The following is a 16,395-nucleotide window of genomic DNA, read 5'->3' as shown; positions in this document are numbered from 1 at the left end:
TGTTGTACAAGGAGTCCTTGGTCCAGAATAAATCATTGTTTGGTTTTAGAATGTCCATTTCTTCTGTCGAATTCGCGCCACAATGCTAGCCAAGGTTACTAACATTCCCATCCTCTCTTTGCGCAAAGAACGGAAAATTACAAAAGTCCCAATAAACGTTGAATAAACTGATAAAACTCGGTTGAAAAAACCTACTTTATGATGTTATTATCAAATGTATCAAATAAAATCAGAGCCGGAGATATTCGCCATGTATACCGACCGCTTTTCAGAAGACAATGTCGAGCTCCTTCGCGCGCCTTGGAAAACTGACAAAATGGCTGACCTGCCACTCCAAAAGCTCTTGTTCGACCTCAGATCAAGCTAGACACCCCATTCCACCTTCCACTGCCTGTTGACATCTAGTGGAAGGCGTATGAAGTGCATGCATATCGATAAATATAAGGAAATTGAATAGGCAGGCCCTGAAACAGAGCCTCGTTTTCAGATTTTTCACTTCCTGTATGGAAGTTTGCTGCAAAATGAGTTCTGTTTTACTCACAGATATAATTCAAACAGTTTTAGAAACTTGAGAGTGTTTTCTATCCAATAGTAATAATAATATGCATATTGTATGATCTAGAATAGAGTACGAGGCCGTTTAAATTGGGCACGATTTTTTCCAAAGTGAAAACAGCGCCCCCCTATTGACAAGAATTAAGCTACCACAGTATCCCCTTGACCTTTTTGGATTGCAAAACTAAAGAGACACACTAGACAAGACTCAGAGACAACAACAGAAGAACAGGATATGATGGAGAGAGACACCAGACAAGACACAGATACAGCAACAGAAGAATAGGATAAGTGTGTGTGTGTGTGTGTGTGTGTGTGTGTGTGTGTGTGTGTGTGTGTGTGTGTGTGTGTGTGTGTGTGTGTGTGTGTGTGTGTGTGTGTGTGTGTGTGTGTGTGTGTGTGTGTGTGTGTGTGTGTGTGTGTGTGTGTGTGTGTGAGTGAGAGAGAGAGAGCTACTGTGGGATTATTTAATCAGTTTGGCTCATTGGACAGGTCAGAGTCAATGTTTGAAGTTGTTGAGTGGTTTTTGGCAAAACACTGTAGATGTATGTGTTCAAAAGTAGCCCCCAATATCTTCAAATCCCTGGGGAGAGAGGAGCTGCTACCCCCGGGGAGAGAGGAGCTGCTACCCCTGAGGAGAGAGGAGCTGTTACCCCTGGGGAGAGAGGAGCTGCTACCCCTGGAGAGAGAGGAGCTGCTACCAGGAGAGACTGTGACCCTGCTCGGGAAGAGCTTAATGATTGGTGATTGTTGGGGCACGTTTGGCAGGAGTTTCAGTGATGAAGACAGGTGAACTTGCTGATGTTTCACAATATGCCATGGCCGTCTCAGTCACCAGGTCTCAACACAATTGAACACAACCATCAACAAAACACCAAATGATGGAATTTCTTGTGGAAGAATGGTGTCACATCCCTCCAATAGAGTTCCAGACAGTTGTAGAATGTATGCCAAGGCACATTGTAAGAGCTGTAAAGAGAGAGGGAGGGGAGAGAGAACAGGCAGAACCTGATATGTAAATGAGCAGAGCACAAGGAAGTAACTTTCAACGACCGAATTTCAGACTCTGTTTCTATTGAGAGATACAAGGTAAGACAACGATTGTTATGTGTATTCATATAGTTGATGATATTGTTATGTGTATTCATATAGTTGATGATATTGTTGTGTGTATTCATATAGTTGATGATATTGTTATGTGTATTCATATAGTTGATGTTATTGTTATGTGTATTCATATAGTTGATGATATTGTTGTGTGTATTCATATAGTTGATGATATTGTTATGTGTATTCATATAGTTGATGATATTGTTATGTGTATTCATATAGTTGATGATATTGTTATGTGTATTCATATAGTTGATGATATTGTTATGTGTATTCATATAGTTGATGATATTGTTATGTGTATTCATATAGTTGATGATATTGTTATGTGTATTCATATAGTTGATGATATTGTTATGTGTATTCATATAGTTGATGATATTGTTATGTGTATTCATATAGTTGATGATATTGTTATGTGTATTCATATAGTTGATGATATTGTTGGTGGACAGTATTATAATAGTCCTACTCTCCTTAAAATGTATTTGATATTAATTAGATACGTGGGGTGAATTCATTCTGTGCCCATCTGTGTGCCCCAGGGTGATCGCTCCTACACTATCTAGAATCTAAAAGGGTTCTCTGGCTGTCCCCATAGGAGAACCCTTTGTAGAACCCTTTTGGGTTCCATACAGAACCCTTTCCACAGAGGGTTCTACATGGAAGCCAGAAGAGTTCTACCTGGAACCCAAAAGCGTTCTCCTATGGGGACACCCGGAGGACCCGTTTGGAACCCTTTATTCTAAGAGTGTACTGTATCATAGGTCTACAGACTTGTCTTCTCAAAACAGGTTTAAAACACAACAAGCAACAAACAAACATGTTCTCTTTCTAATCTACTGTTAATGCTTTTCACTCAGGAAGGTACGTTGTGTGAAAGAGACAAATAAATATTGTGAAAAGCCTAACAACAAATTACACTTCCTCAAAACAGGTTGTGTGTGTTCATTAGTGCCCACCGTAGCAAAACGTTTGGCAACAGAAACGGTTTAGTCCACGTTGTACAGTGTTTGGAGTAAACTGTTTATGTAACATTTAAAACTGTTGGCTGTGGTGTAAACTAATGAATACAACCCAGGTTGTAGCCTACGACTCGGCTGTTGATACCTGCCTGATGCTGAAACCTGAACGTAGCCTGAGGGGTATATTACGATGCAAGCTAGATATACTGGGTTAACCCTAGTTATACTGATACTGGGTTAACCCTACTTATGATGATACTGGGTTAACCCTATTAATACTGATACTGGGTTAACCCTACTTATGATGATACTGGGTTAACACTATTGGTGCGATGCATAGGGTGTTTTCCTTTTTCGCCAGTGACCTGGGTTCACTGCCCTGCTGTTTGCTACAGTATTATTATCATAGACGACCTGTTGAACAAAGAGACACAATAATATGAGTGAAGGATTTTAGGATAATATCAGTAAGTGTTGATTTAGAGTTGTCTTCTGGGTTCAGCCTTGTATCTGTCTTTATCAATTGGGTGAAATGTAACAAATGACATCACAATGACATGTTCTCAGAGTTGGGAGATTACAGTCCCAGTTTAAATCACCATGACAACCATTTCATTATTTCTCCAGAGCAGCAAGGGAGTCTAGAGACTCAACCTTTGCAGAATCACAATCACCTTTATTCACCAAGTATATTTACACAGTCAGTTTACTACAGCAGGAAAATATTCCTGCAGCAACAGGAAATGTGAATTATTATGTGAATTATAATTAATGGACATTTTTGTTGGGGTTGCTACATTTTTCGTAAGGAAAACTCAAGTCTGAAATTTCTAAGTGGACTTTACAAACTTCAGAAACCTTTTTAAACCTCAAATACACTACAAGTTTTACATTTCCTGCATTGCTGGAAAGTTATTCTGCAGTGTGGGGTGATCAAATTAAGATCCTACATCTGTACAGATAATTGTACATGGGGATATGTATGGGGGTCTATAACATCCAATCACAGAGGTTTACAGCAGCTGACAGTTGCAACGTTATTATTAATAACTCAAACTGCCTTTCAGATAAAGACATAATGTCTGTACAGATGTAGGATCTTAATTTTATCACCCTGTTGCAGAAATACTAAACTTGTAGTGTATTTGAGTGTAATTAAGCTTTAAAAAAGGTTTCTGAAGATGATCAATTCCACTTTTCCATTTAAAAATTGTTCATTAATTTGAATCCACATAATAATTCAAATGTCCTGTTCCTGCAGGATTATTTTGCTGCTGTAGCAAACTGGCTCAAATTAAGATCCAACATCTGCAGCAATATACCTCTCTCTAATGTATATGACTCTATCAGGATATGTATACCTCTCTCTAATGTATATGGCTCTATCAGGATATATATACCTCTCTCTAATGTATATGACTATATCAGGATATATATACCTCTCTCTAATGTATATGTCTATATCAAGATTCACTTTTGACCATTTGACATCTTTTATTTACTGTTGTTTAGGCTGGTTGAATGAGTTGTCTATGAAAGCTACTTCATCTGCAAGAAAACAGGCAGCTGCACCAGTGACTGTAAGTTATGTGATTTCCTCATATGAAATTAAAAGTATGTTTGTAGCCTACGCAGTTACAAAATGGCTGTTGAAACTGTGACACATATTTCTCTGTAACATTAAATAAATGTGTTGGTATGTAGGAAAGACGGGCAGACTCTCGTACTGTAGGTCTAGGCTACCTACAAACTATTATAAGGTTAGGACGATGTCAGACATTCAATAGTCAGAGTAGGTTGGAGCTATGATCACTGTTGTTGACAAACCTGATGGTATCTGTGAACTGACCTGAACAGGTTTAGTCTGGTCATCTATGATATGTAGGTTATATACAGTACATTCTCTGTCCTGCTACTGGTAGGACTATAACATTATGTGAACTGATCTGAACAGGTTTAGACTGGTCATCTATGATATGTAGGCTTTAGCCGAGGTATAGACCTTGATCTGCATATCACTAACACACTGCTATTATACATTATAACCTAGTCTACTTTACATAATATAACATCTACATATCACTAACAACCCACTACTATTCATTATAACCTAGTCTACTTTACATAATATAACATCTACATATCACTAACAAACGACTACTATACATTATAACCTAGTCTACTTTACATAATATAACATCTACATATCACTAACAAACCACTACTATACATTATAACCTAGTCTACTTTACATAATATAACATCTACATATCACTAACAACCCACTACTATACATTATAACCTAGTCTACTTTACATAATATAACATCTACATATCACTAACAACCCACTACTATACATTATAACCTAGTCTACTTTACATAATATAACATCTGCATATCACTAACAAACCACTACTATACATTATAACCTAGTCTACTTTACATAATATAACATCTACATATCACTAACAACCCACTACTATACATTATAACCTAGTCTACTTTACATAATATAACATCTACATATCACTAACAACCCAGTACTATACATTATAACCTAGTCTACTTTACATAATATAACATCTACATATCACTAACAACCCACTACTATACATTATAACCTAGTGTACTTTACATAATATAACATCTACATATCACTAACAACCCACTACTATACATTATAACCTAGTCTACTTTACATAATATAACATCTACATATCACTAACAGCCCAGTACTATACATTATAACCTAGTCTACTTTACATAATATAATATCTACATATCACTAACAACCCACTACTATACATTATAACCTAGCCTACTTTACATAATATAACATCTACATATCACTAACAACCCACTACTATACATTATAACCTAGTCTACTTTACATAATATAAAATCTACATATCACTAACAACCCACTACTATACATTATAACCTAGTCTACTTTACATAATATAACATCTACATATCACTAACAACCCACTACTATACATTATAACCTAGTCTACTTTACATAATATAAAATCTACATATCACTAACAACCCACTATTATACATTATAACCTAGTCTACTTTACATAATATAACATCTACATATCACTAACAACCCACTACTATACATTATAACCTAGTCTACTTTACATAATATAACATCTACATATCACTAACAACCCACTACTATACATTATAACCTAGTCTACTTTACATAATATAACATCTACATATCACTAACAACCCACTACTATACATTATAACCTAGTCTACTTTACATAATATAACATCTACATATCACTAACAAACCACTACTATACATTATAACCTGGCCTACTTTACATAATATAACATCTACATATCACTAACAACCCACTACTATACATTATAACCTAGTCTACTTTACATAATATAACATCTACATATCACTAACAACCCACTACTATACATTATAACCTAGTCTACTTTACATAATATAACATCTACATATCACTAACAACCCACTATTATACATTATAACCTAGTCTACTTTACATAATATAACATCTCTTACTTGATGCAAAAAACCTTTCTGAATGGATCAATGATTTCCCCCTCAGATCAATCATGTCCGTTTTAGCCCTTCTGTCTACATTCTCAGATACATTTAGAAAATAACAGATTGAAAGACAATAAATAGCCTACTTTTAATGAATGCAAATAATTGTGAGACATGGCCTTGTGTTGCTGTACTGTTTATAACTACCTTAACAAACAGTGACTTATTATTATTATTATTGTTGCTGTACTGTCTATAACTACCTTAACAAACAGTGACTTATTATTATTATTATTATTATTGTTGCTGTACTGTCTATAACTACCTTAACAAACAGTGACTTATTATTATTATTATTATTATTATTGTTGCTGTACTGTCTATAACTACCTTAACAAACAGTGACTTATTATTATTATTATTGTTGCTGTACTGTCTATAACTACCTTAACAAACAGTGACTTATTATTATTATTGACAGTTACCATGGAGATGTCATTTCACAGCTACATATTCATGTGATTGCATTAAATCATCTGATTGTTTCTATGTCTGTTAGTAAATGTTTTATAGGAGATAATTAATAAATGATAACAATTGACATTAAAGAATTACTGTGTTAACCACAACCAACATGTTGGATCTCTGTTTAGGGGTCAGTGCTCTAAAATGAGTCTCTCTGGGGAGAGAGAGGAGGGGGGCCCTGCCTCTAAAATGAGTCTCTCTGTGGAGAGAGAGGAGGGACCTGCCTCTAAAAGGCATCTCTCTGGGGACCATGACACCAAAGCTAAGAGGTGAGATGACAATTTTTGAAATAATTATTATGAGTTTATTTCCAAACTGCATCACATTTGTTTTTTCATCAGAAATGGTTGCTTATGGTTACCTTCAATATTACTGTTCTCAGATTATCAGTTAATAGATTTTAGATGGGTATATCTTTAATTAAATTATTATTACTATTATTACTGTCCTCTTTTTCAAGATGTGGCCGATTTAAACAGCTACAATACATTTTTAAAAGAAGATTATAAATTTTTTGACAACATTTTGTTTCTAAATGGCTGCTGGGTAATTTGATATGCATTGAAATCTTCATTCATAGGCATCAATTTGAGAGAATGCTGTACAGGTTCACTGAGTTACAAACCAAATGGACAGGTCTAGCTCATTGATTTGTAGATCTGACTCAGTTGCTACCTCAGATTATGAGCCTAGCAGGTGTTGTGAATGAGTTATGTAGTACCCACAGAAGGCCACAGGGAGGAGCAAGAGAGCTATAAACCCATAATGTTTTTTGCCTTAAAAACCCTAAACCAAACAATCAATCAAATGTATTTATAAAGCCCTTTTTACATCAGCAGATGTCACAAAGTGCTCTACAGAAACTCTAACCCTACGTATTACCTATTTTAGCCTTAACCCTTAACCCTAATTCCAGGGTAGGGTAGCCTAGAACACTTCTAGAAACTATTTTAGTACTAAATAGCATTTTGATTATTTTGTTAATTAAAACCTGTCTAAGCATTTTGCTTTTATTGTTTTGTTATTTTATTATATTTGTTATTGCAAGGCAGAACACTTGATGAACAAGACATGTTTTTCAAATGTGGTTTGAACTGGGTGACCTGGTAACATCTATATGAAAGTCCAGCAATTGGCGTAGGATAGGTGGGGCAGGTTTGAGACTGATCTAAGGAATTAATGAGAAAAATACACTTTAATTCTCAGCTGCCTCACCAATGTCTGTACGTGAATTAATAACTTTTAATTGCTAAATATGTTGAATAGATGGCAGCATAAGACCTCAAAGTGTCAGTTACAGGCTACAAGCAGCAATATGATTGACATAAAAAAGCATGCAACCACAGACTATATGTCCCATGATTTTCTAAAATGGTCACTCATTACTTTAGTCAGCTATATATCTCGTATTAGGGCTGTGTTGCTTTTGGGAGAGCAAAGAAATAGTGATTATAGCAGGTATTTAACCCGGGTAAATAATCACTAGTCAGAGCCTCAACCTCAGTAAACATTCATTATAAAAATCATCTTAATATCTGATATTGCGAGTAAACAACCTCGGAATAGACAAGACAAGAGTGCGTCTTCCAGCCCACCAATAAATTACATAATTCAACCCTCCCGGTTAGTAAATTTACCTCAACATGCCCCCGGAGAAGGCAGAGTAACGACACCAGCCTTTTAGCGGGGCTGACAGGCTGACTACAACGCTCGCGTCGCTAAATTAATTTCGTTATTAAAAATGACACACTGCTCGCGCGCGCCAACGAGCGTCTAGAAGTCAGTTCTATTTGTGACGCAGTTCGCGCTGGTTTATAGAAGCAGGTACCCACGTGCCATCTCCTCATTGGCTTATAGAAGAAGCAGGTACCCAAGTCACATCTCCTCATTGGTTTATAGAAGCAGGTACCCACGTGCCATCTCCTCATTGGTTTATAGAAGCAGGTACCCACGTGCCATCTCCTCATTGGTTTATAGAAGCAGGTACCCACGTGCCATCTCCTCATTGGTTTATAGAAGCAGGTACCTACGTGCCATCTCCTCATTGGTTTATAGAAGCAGGTACCCACGTGCCATCTCCTCATTGGTTTATAGAAGCAGGTACCCACGTGCCATCTCCTCATTGGTTTATAGAAGCAGGTACCCACGTGCCATCTCCTCATTGGTTTATAGAAGCAGGTACCCACGTGCCATCTCCTCATTGGTTTATAGAAGCAGGTACCCACGTGCCATCTCCTCAGTGGTTTATAGAAGCAGGTACCCACGTGCCATCTCCTCATTGGTTTATAGAAGCAGGTACCCACGTGCCATCTCCTCATTGGTTTATAGAAGCAGGTACCCACGTGCCATCTCCTCATTGGTTTATAGAAGCAGGTACCCACGTGCCATCTCCTCATTGGTTTATAGAAGCAGGTACCCACGTGCCATCTCCTCAGTGGTTTATAGAAGCAGGTACCCACGTGCCATCTCCTCATTGGTTTATAGAAGCAGGTACCCACGTGCCATCTCCTCATTGGTTTATAGAAGCAAGTACCCACGTGCCATCTCCTCATTGGTTTATAGAAGCAGGTACCCACGTGCCATCTCCTCATTGGTTTATAGAAGCAGGTACCCACGTGCCATCTCCTCATTTAGCAAAAAAATATAAACATAACTTCTTTAAAGAATAAAAGCTAAATTACAAACATTTCTGAAAATGGATATAAAGCTTTTTGGAATGAAACTCTTCTTATGTTTCCCCATCTGAGCTCAGAGTAGATGAGAGATGTAATGTTTGTCTCTGTTGTGTTGAAGTCCAATCAAGCAGGAGAGACCAGCCTCCCCTGTACCCAGCTGTGTGTCCATGAAGAGTGACAAGTCTATGATGCATCCTATATACTTTAGAGAGGGAGACTTTTCTACTGAACAAAGGTAAGAAGAACTCATGGGTCATGGTCAGTGAGTTAAACAACACTGTCTCTAGTCATTTCTCCTCTCCCATTTTCACATTTATTTTGGTTGTTTTCATAATCCATAGGCTAATCCTTTTGTCTATTTTCATAGTCCTAAAACAATATTAAACAAACACAACATTTCCTCCCTGTGTGTGTGTGTGTGTGTGTGTGTGTGTGTGTGTGTGCGTGCGTGCGTGCGTGCGTGCGTGCGTGCGTGCGTGCGTGCGTGCGTGCGTGCGTGCGTGCGTGCGTGCGTTGCGTTGCGTTGCGTGCGTGCGTGCGTGCGTGCGTGCGTGCGTGCGTGCGTGCGTGCGTGCGTGCGTGTGTGTACTCCCTGGATGAGGAGATGTAATCTCATGTTTTGTCCACAGAAACCAACAGGAGAGATCAGAGTCAGAGATTCTCAGTGGTCAGTCTTCCCAGAGTCATCAAACAGACCTGGCCTCCATATTCAGTGTATGTGGTCCTGTTATGTACATTTGTTTTTGTTTACCTCAAGTAAAGTTGATCTGTCAATCATTCATTAATTTGTTAATGAGAAACCATTTCTTCTCTTGCTTAACTTATTTACTTGATTTATTTCAGTTGCTTGAAGAGAAAATTATGACATTTGTGAAGAAAGAGCTGAAGATGTTCAAGAGGATTCTTAGTCCAGAACTCCCAGAAGGCTTTGAGAGTCAGAAGCAGGATAAGGAAGTGGTGGATGCTGAAGATGAGAAGCAGGAGAGCAGTGCCAGAGAGGGGGCTCTGAAGATCACACTGCACGTCCTGAGGAAAATGAACCAGAAGGAGCTTGCTGACACACTGGAGAAATGTAAGATCTGTCTGCCTCATGTTGAATGCTGTTTTATAACATTTAAAAGCTGTAGCTAAAGTACAGCTAAAGTAGCTGTGTAACTCAATGATATTGTAGCAACACATACAGAGAGAATAATATTTAAATAAATAAAATAATAATAATAAAATAATACATTTAGAGAGAGAGAGAACATTAATAATACCATCAATAATACCAATAATAATATAATCAGTCACACCAGTCTGTAATGCATTATGAAAACATTTACACATTTATACAGTCAGTTAAGAAGAGAAATGACTATAATTTTAAACTTCATAACAGTCCTGCAATACTGTAGGCATTAAAACAGACGTAATATTAATATCCTCTGTGTTATTTCTTCATTCAGATGAGCTTGCTGTGATTTGCCAACGTGAACTCAAATCTAATCTAAAGAAGAAGTTTCAATGTGTATTTGAGGGGATCGCTAAACAAGGAAACCCAACACTTCTCAATAAGATCTACACAGAGCTCTACATCACAGAGGGTGGAACAGGAGAGGTCAATAATGAACATGAGCTGAGACAGATTGAGACAACAACCAGGAAACAAGCAAGACCAGAGACTGCAATCAAATGTAACGACATCTTCAAACCCATAACTGGACAAGACAAACTTATCAGAACTGTGATGACAAAGGGAGTCGCTGGCATTGGAAAAACAGTCTCTGTGCAGAAGTTCATTCTGGACTGGGCTGAAGGAAAAGCAAATCAGGATGTCCAATTTGTATTTTCATTCCCTTTCCGGGAGCTGAATTTGATGAAAGAGGACAAACACACTTTCATTGAACTCCTCAATCACTTCTCAATGGAAACCAAACAATCAGGAATCTCCAACTACAACAAGTACAAAGTTCTGTTCATCTTTGATGGTCTGGATGAGTGCCGACTGCCCCTAGACTTCCAGAAGAACAAGATCTGTTGTGACGTCACAGAGTCAACCTCAGTGGATGTTCTGCTGACAAATCTCATCAAGGGAAATCTGCTTCCCTCTGCTCTCATCTGGATAACTACCCGACCTGCAGCAGCCAATAAGATCCCTTCAGGGTGTGTTGACCAGGTGACAGAGGTACGAGGCTTCAATGACCCACAGAAGGAGGAGTACTTCAGGAAGAGATTCAGTGATAAGGACCTGGCCAGCAGAATCATCTCACACATAAAGACATCAAGGAGCCTCCACATCATGTGCCACATTCCAGTCTTCTGTTGGATTTCTGCAACAGTCCTTGAACACATGCTGAAACATAAGAGAGAAGAGATGCCCAAGACTCTGACTGAGATGTACACACACCTTGTGGTGTTTCATACCAAACAGAAGAATGAAAAGTATCTTGGGAAAGAAGAGACAGGTCCACACTGGAATAAAGAGAGCATTCTGTCACTGGGAAAACTGGCTTTTAACAGCTTGTGAATGGCAATCTGATTTTCTATGAAGAAGACCTGAAAGAGGCTGGCATTGATGTCAATGAAGCCTCAGTGTACTCAGGATTGTGCACACAGATCTTTAAAGAGGAATGTGTGGTGTACCAGGACAAGGTGTACTGCTTTGTTCATCTGAGCATTCAGGAGTTTCTGGCTGCTGTATATGTGTTCCTCTCATTCATCAACAACAATGAGAATCTAATGGACAAACTGCAAACAAAAGACAAGTCTGAAGTTACTTTCTACAAGAGTGCTGTGGATAAAGCCTTACAAAGTGAGACGGGAAACCTGGACCTTTTCCTCCGCTTCCTTCTGGGCCTCTCACTGGAGTCCAATCAGAAGCACTTACGAGGTCTACTGACAAAGACAAGAAGCAGCTCACAGAGCCATGAAGAAACAGTCAAGTACATCAAGGAGAAGATCGGGGAGAATCCCTCTCCAGAGAGGAGCATCAATCTGTTCCACTGTCTGAATGAACTGAATGACCATTCTCTAGTGGAGGAGATCCAAAGATACCTGAGCTCAGGAAGTCTCTCAAAACCCAACCTGTCACCTGCACAGTGGTCAGCTCTGGTCTTTGTGTTGCTGACTTCAGAAAAGGAGCTTGATGTGTTTGACCTGAAGAAATACTCCAGATCAGAGGAAGGTCTTCTGAGGCTGCTGCCAGTGGTCAAAGCCTCCAGAGCTGTTCTGTGAGTAAATAAAATGACATATAAGAACTAATCATCAGAAAGAAATTTTCAGTTTAGAGAAAAATATGCATAATAATATGTGTATAATATTATATTGTAAATTATGTATTATAATATGTACATAATATTAAATTGAATAACATATTGAAAAAATGCATTGATGTTCACATTAGTATAAATTATGACCATACAATTCTAGGAGATGGAAGATGAATCTATATGTTGTTTTGGATAATAAACCAAATGCATCTGCCATTGTCCTTCTACACTACTGGTGTTAAATTAACAGTGTGTTTGTGAAGTCATGATGATCTCTTTGTCAGGCTGTCAGGCTGTGGAGTCACAGAGGAAGGCTGTGCTTCTCTGGTCTCAGCTCTGAGGTCAAACCCCTCACACCTGAGAGAGCTGGACCTGAGCTACAATCACCCAGGAGACTCAGGAGTGAAGCTGCTCTCTGCTGGACTGGGGAATCCCCACTGTAAACTGGAGACTCTGAGGTCAGTATTCCTGTAGTTGGTCAACAAGTGATAACTGTTCACCAGATCCACATGTGTTTACCAGACACACATAGTCCACACCATATGTGTTTGGACAGTGAAGCTTACAGTTTTACATTTGGTATTATGCTCCAGCATTTTGGATTTGAGATAGAATGTTTCATATTAGGTGACGGTACAGAATGTCACCTTTTATTTGAGGTTAATGGTGAGAGGTTGGTAAGTTTTGCTGTAGTCTCTGTTATTGGTAATGGTGAGATGTTAGTATGTTTTGTTGTATCCTCTGTTATTGGTAATGGTGAGAGGTTAGCATGTTTTGTTGTAGTCTCTGTTATTGTTAATGGTGAGAGGTTAGCATGTTTTGTTGTAGCCTCTGTTATTGGTAATGGTGAGAGGTTAGCATGTTTTGTTGTAGCCTCTGTTATTGGTAATGGTGAGAGGTTAGCATGTCTTGTTGTAGCCTCTGTTATTGGTAATGGTGAGAGGTTAGCATGTTTTGTTGTAGCCTTTGTTATTAGTAATGGTGAGAGGTTAGCATGTTTTGTTGTAGCCTTTGTTATTAGTAATGGTGAGAGGTTAGCATGTTATGTTGTAGCCTCTGTTATTGGTAATGGTGAGAGGTTAGCATGTTTTGTTTTAGTCTCAATTATTGGTAATGGTGAGAGGTTAGTATGTCTTGTTGTAGCCTCTGTTATTGGTAATGGTGAGAGGTTAGCATGTTTTGTTGTTGTCTCTGTTATTGGTAATGGTGAGAGGTTAGCATGTTTTGTTGTAGTCTCTGTTATTGGTAATGGTGAGAGGTTAGCATGTTTTGTTGTAGCCTCTGTTATTGGTAATGGTGAGAGGTTTGCATGTTTTGTTGTAGCCTCTGTTATTGGTCATGGTGAGAGGTTAGTATGTCTTGTTGTAGCCTCTGTTATTTGTAATGGTGAGAGGTTAGCATGTTTTGTTGTTGTCTCTGTTATTGGTAATGGTGAGAGGTTAGCATGTTTTGTTGTAGCCTCTGTTATTGGTAATGGTGAGAGGTTAGCATGTTTGGTTGTATCCTCTATTATTGGTAATGGTGAGAGGTTAGCATGTTTTGTTGTAGCCTCCAACTTTCTCACTCATTATTATTCATGATTCATTCATGATCTTTCTCAATCATTGCAGTCACATGTTTGATGTAGTCATTGTGTTCAAAGAATATGGGACCAAATACTATACTTTTGACCACTTTAATACACTATGAGTGAATTGGTCAGAATACTTCAAATAAAAGGTGATACCCTCAAAGAATAGCAGTGTGCATTTGGTGCTGTACTCCAACATTTTGGATTTTAGATATAATGTTTCATATTAGGTGACAGTACAGAATGTCACCTTTTATTTGAGGTTAATGGTGAGAGGTTAGCATGTTTTGTTGTAACCTCTGTTATTGGTAATGGTGAGAGGTTAGCATGTTTTGTTGTAGCCTCTGTTATTGGTAATGGTGAGAGGTTAGTATGTCTTGTTGTAGCCTCTGTTATTGGTAATGGTGAGAGGTTAGCATGTTTTGTTGTTGTCTCTGTTATTGGTAATGGTGAGAGGTTAGCATGTTTTGTTGTAGTCTCTGTTATTGGTAATGGTGAGAGGTTAGCATGTTTTGTTGTAGCCTCTGTTATTGGTAATGGTGAGAGGTTTGCATGTTTTGTTGTAGCCTCTGTTATTGGTCATGGTGAGAGGTTAGTATGTCTTGTTGTAGCCTCTGTTATTTGTAATGGTGAGAGGTTAGCATGTTTTGTTGTTGTCTCTGTTATTGGTAATGGTGAGAGGTTAGCATGTTTTGTTGTAGCCTCTGTTATTTGTAATGGTGAGAGGTTAGCAGGTTTTGTTGTAGCCTCTGTTATTGGTAATGGTGAGAGGTTAGCATGTCTTGTTGTAGCCTCTGTTATTGGTAATGGTGAGAGGTTAGCATGTTTTGTTGTAGCCTCTGTTATTAGTAATGGTGAGAGGTTAGCATGTTATGTTGTAGCCTCTGTTATTGGTAATGGTGAGAGGTTAGCATGTTTTGTTGTAGCCTCTGTTATTGGTAATGGTGAGAGGTTAGCATGTTTTGTTGTAGCCTCTGTTATTGGTAATGGTGAGAGGTTAGCATGTTTTGTTGTAGCCTCTGTTATTGGTAATGGTGAGAGGTTAGCATGTTTTGTTGTAGTCTCTGTTATTGGTAATGGTGAGAGGTTAGCATGTTTTGTTGTAGCCTCCAACTTTCTCACTCATTATTATTCATGATTCATTCATGATCTTTCTCAGTCATTGCAGTCACAGGCTTGATGTAGTCATTGTGTTCAAAGAATATGGGACCAAATAGTATACTTTTGACCACTTTAATACACTATGAGTGAATTGGTCAGAATACTTCAAATAAAAGGTGATACCCTCAAAGAATAGCAGTGTGGTTTAAGGCACAAGGCGAGACCCAGATGACACGGGAGGCAGATGGTTAGAGTCTTTGATATTTATTAATATAGGCAAAAGGTCATAACCAGATCAGAGTCCAGGAGGTACAGTTTGGCAGGCAGGCTAGAGGTCAGGACAGACAGAATGGTCAGGCAGACTCGAGGTCAGGACAGGCAGAATGGTCAGGCAGGCTAGAGGTCAGGACAGGCAGAATGGTCAGGCAGGCTAGAGGTCAGGACAGGCAGAATGGTCAGACAGGCTAGAGGTCAGGCAGGCTAAAGGTCAGGACAGGCAGAATGGTCAGGCAGACTTGAGGTCAGGACAGGCAGACTGGTCAGGCAGGCAGAATGGTCAGGCAGGCTAGAGGTCAGGACAGGCAGAATGGTCAGGCAGACTTGAGGTCAGGACAGGCAGAATGGTCAGGCAGGCTCGAGGTCAGGACAGGCAGAATGTTTAGGCAGGCTAGAGGTCAGGACAGGCAGAATGGTCAGGCAGACTTGAGGTCAGGACAGGCAGAATGGTCAGGCAGGCTAGAGGTCAGGACATGCAGAATGGTCAGGCAGGCTAGAGGTCAGGACAGGCAGAATGGTCAGGCAGGCTAGAGGTCAGGACAGGCAGAATGGTCAGGCAGGCTAGAGGTCAGGACATGCAGAATGGTCAGGCAGGCTAGAGGTCAGGACAGGCAGAATGGTCAGGCAGGCTAGAGGTCAGGACAGGCAGAATGGTCAGGCAGGCTAGAGGTCAGGACAGGCAGAATGGTCAGGCAGGTGGCTACAGTGTCCAGAAAACAGGCAAGGGACAAAAACCGGGAGGACTATCAAAAAAGAATAGAAGCAGGAGTAGGGATAAACGCTGGTTGACTTGATAAACATGTAAGACAAACTGGTAGAGAGAAACAGGAA

The 16,395-nt window shown here is 39.1% G+C and overlaps 1 protein-coding gene, 1 long non-coding RNA gene and 1 pseudogene across 2 annotated transcripts in view; all 3 read left to right on the top strand.

The window, feature by feature from the left end:
- Positions 1–16,395, top strand: part of LOC139539669 (NLR family CARD domain-containing protein 3-like) — a 57,843-nt gene that overhangs the window by 36,366 nt on the left and 5,082 nt on the right. The window lies entirely within an intron of this gene.
- On the top strand, positions 854–7,160 carry LOC139570285 (uncharacterized). The gene is made up of 3 exons (XR_011674045.1): positions 854–1,644; positions 4,143–4,210; positions 6,820–7,160. It is a non-coding gene; the product is annotated as an uncharacterized lncRNA (long non-coding RNA).
- On the top strand, positions 10,228–12,582 carry LOC139539845 (NLR family CARD domain-containing protein 3-like; annotated as a pseudogene).

The sequence above is a fragment of the Salvelinus alpinus genome, chromosome 1 (genome assembly GCF_045679555.1).
Source record: "Salvelinus alpinus chromosome 1, SLU_Salpinus.1, whole genome shotgun sequence".
NCBI classification, from domain to species: domain Eukaryota; kingdom Metazoa; phylum Chordata; class Actinopteri; order Salmoniformes; family Salmonidae; genus Salvelinus; species Salvelinus alpinus.
The sequence above is the reverse complement of the archived record's forward strand: the minus strand, read 5'-3'. Positions and strand labels throughout refer to the sequence as shown.